This window comes from Cydia splendana, chromosome 11, assembly GCF_910591565.1.
Source record: "Cydia splendana chromosome 11, ilCydSple1.2, whole genome shotgun sequence".
NCBI classification, from domain to species: Eukaryota; Metazoa; Arthropoda; class Insecta; order Lepidoptera; family Tortricidae; genus Cydia; species Cydia splendana.
In genome coordinates, this window is record NC_085970.1 from 11,149,070 (window position 1) to 11,152,651 (window position 3,582).

The window sequence follows — 3,582 nt, forward strand, 5'->3', positions numbered from 1 at the left end:
TTACTATATCAAACGTCTACAAGGTCTTTGCAAAAATAATCCTAGAAAGAATCACACAAACACTTGATGAAAACCAACCACTTGAGCAGGCAGGATTCAGGAAAAACTTCAGTACCATTGACCACATCCACACAATCAAACAAGTAATGGAAAAATATAATGAATATCAGAAGCCCCTATACATTGCTTTCATTGATTATTCCAAAGCTTTTGATAGCCTGAATCACGAACACATATGGTATAGTCTAAGCGAACAAGGAGTGAGTAGCACCTACATAGAATTAATCAAAAATATTTACAAAAAGAGCAATAGTCGAATAAAACTCGAATCAAAAGGAGCCCCTTTTCCAATAAACCGAGGAGTCAGACAAGGCGACCCATTATCACCTAAGTTGTTCAATGCCGTACTGGAACATATCTTCAGACAACTGGACTGGGAAGCTTATGGCCTCAAGATCAATGGAAACAGTCTAAATCACCTAAGATTCGCAGACGACATAATCCTATTAGAAGAATGCCCAATTAAATTAAAATACATGATAGAGTCGCTAGCAGTTATGAGCAGTAGGGTAGGGCTAGAAATGAATGCGAGCAAAACAAAACTGATGACCAATACCAAAGAGATAAACATAGAAGCAAATGGAAACACCTATGAATATGTGAGTGAATATGTCTACTTGGGACAAATTATTTCCCCTAAAGACTCAATGGCCAAGGAAGTTAACAAAAGAATAGCTTGTGGATGGAAAAAGTACTGGTCTTTAAAAGAAATAATGAAAAACAAAGATATCAGTATGCACATTAAGAGAAAGACTTTCAACACCTGTATTCTACCATGCATAACCTATGGATGTGAGACATGGTCACTCACAGCCAAGGATAGAGAAAAATTGGCAAAATGTCAAAGGGCAATCGAGAGAAGTATCCTAGGAGTCAAGCTAAAGGACAAAATCTCAAATTCAGCGATAAGAAGTAAAACCAAGGTTATAGACATACTAAGTCGGATAGACCATCTAAAGTGGGGGTGGACAGGACACATGCTGAGATGCAAATTAGACAAATGGAGCAAACAAGTTACCCTATGGTACCCAAGAGACGGAAGAAGAAAACAAAAACATCCAAAAACAAGATGGGTAGATGAAATCCGCTTAACCTTGGGGCCTTACTGGTCCAGAGTTGCAGAAGACAGAGTACAGTGGAGAAGGTTGGAGGAGGCCTATGCCAAGAGGCACACCGAACTGCGGGACATTTTGTAGAAAACACGATAACATTTCAAAAAAGCGTTTAAACCCAAGGATCGGAAACAAAAGGCTATATAGATATTACTATTTTATATACTGGCAATGAAATGTCGTTGAACAGAAAAGTGCCGCTTTGATCCCTCCTAGCAGGGAAGAAAAATCCATTTTCTGATTAGGTGATGTGAAAATACATTTGTAAGTTAAGTAATTAACTAATAAACTTTTAATAATAGTTAGTTGCCATGGTAAGGTGGATTAAGTTTAGTAAATAGTTTGAATACCTATAATTACTTATCTAACAGTCAGTGGATTGTCAACTACAAGGAAAATACTAACTGTAAAATATGAAACAAAATCAAACCAAATGCATTCGAAATGAATGTTATTAGATATTTATCATTCAAAATCATCAATTGAAAGTTGAAAGTCAATCCTACCAGCCCACGTAAGGAATTAAACTACATACTCAAGCATTAGAATACTTTGCCACACATGTGGATAAAATGCAGATTTCTCATCAGTTTTTGAACAATCAAGAGAGACTTTACCAGCTGGTGAAGTGAAAAATATTTGTTTTTCACTAACTAGACGAGCTCCACTCCATCGGGGTTAGTACCTAAAGGGTCATTCTATGGAACTTGCTAACTATATGTAAACAAACCGCCATATTGAAATTGTCAAAGAATGATGAATTTACTAGTGACTTTTGTTTACATAGTTAGCAAGTTCCATAGAATGACACTTTAAGTATAATAGTTTGACACTTCGTACTAAATATCTGGGAGACCGCGAGCTTTGGTCGGAAAACTCAATAATGCGCGTTTTCCCAGAGATAAAATCTTGATAAATCGATTTTTCGGCCCCGATAACCCCCATATAGCAAATTTCATCGAAATCGTTAGAGCCGTTTTCGAGATCCCCGAAATATATAAATATATATACAAGAATTGCTCGTTTAAAGCTATAAGATTGTAGCGCCTGACTAAACCTACCCACGCGATCTCTAGGTAATGAAGTTGGTATATTAGTATTTCTAGTCAGGCGCCTTGAATATGCTAGTTGACAAGTTTTTATTATTAATGGTATCCGTCGGTCATGTTTTGATATCATTTGATATTTGCCAGTTGCTTTTCGGTGAAGGAAAACATCGTGAGGAAACCGGACTAAGTAATCCCAATAAGGTCTAATTTCCCCTCTGGGTTGGAAGGTCAGATGGCAGTCGCTTTCGTAAAAACTAGTGCCTACGTCTACGTTGTCAGAGACTGACAACAATTTTGCTCTACTCACGAAACGAAACGCCCCTAACAAAACGGCAATGTATTAGCATTACCAAAGTGGAAATTAAAAGGTTTTTATGGAACGCTCATTTCTTTCTTGCATATAAAAGTATGGCGTAATACGTAGTATGTACTATATAATTTAAAAAACTGACTACAGTATTTTACCTAAATCCTCAGATGAATTTAACAGGAAGTGTAGGGCTGGCTAAGATCCAAAATTATAATTTCGATAATCCGAGCCACCAGCATGTGTGCAGTCATCAGCAATAGTATCTTACACAACTAGGGCCGCAAAAATATGTGACACGTTCTTATTTGGAGCGCAATAAGAGCGCGTCATATATTTTTGCGGCCCTAGTTGTGTAAGATACTATTGCTGATGACTGTATCCGTGGGACACGGCACAAATTCAAACCCATCCAACATTTCTTCGGTCTCAATGACGGTGCAGCCCTACCTAACCCGTCTACCTCCACTCTACACTAGCGCCATCTTTTTTTGTGGCTCATTCTGTTTTTTTATAATTTTACATTTTTGATGAATAAATAAATTTAACAGGTATCAAATTGATGTTGCGCCATCTTAAACGCCTTATCAAAATAATCTACCAAAGCGGATCTATATGTACGTATATTTACTTCTGTGCGTAACTTCCGGTTTCTGTAGACTGATTCATACTTTCTTCACATTGTAGTAAATAGTTCTGAAAAACATGACTACTAGCTGAAGAACTTAATCAGGACGTGATAAGCTCATTACGTTTACACCCAATAAGATCGTTGGGCTATTTCAAGTTTTATGGTCTTTGCATAAAGTACATATTCGCACAGCAGTAAAATATAATGTAATTTTACACAAACAAACACTGTATATAGTTTTGTATTTATATTCTTTGTTTTGTTTTAATAAAAGAACAAGATTAATGAGTTTATTATCACAAGTCGGTGAATTCAAAGTTGAATACTTTGCTATAAATATTTTATTTGCTCAACGTTCTCTTTAGTGCAAGTCTAGTTTTAAATAAAAATATATATTTTAATGTAAAGGTACAATAATACAAT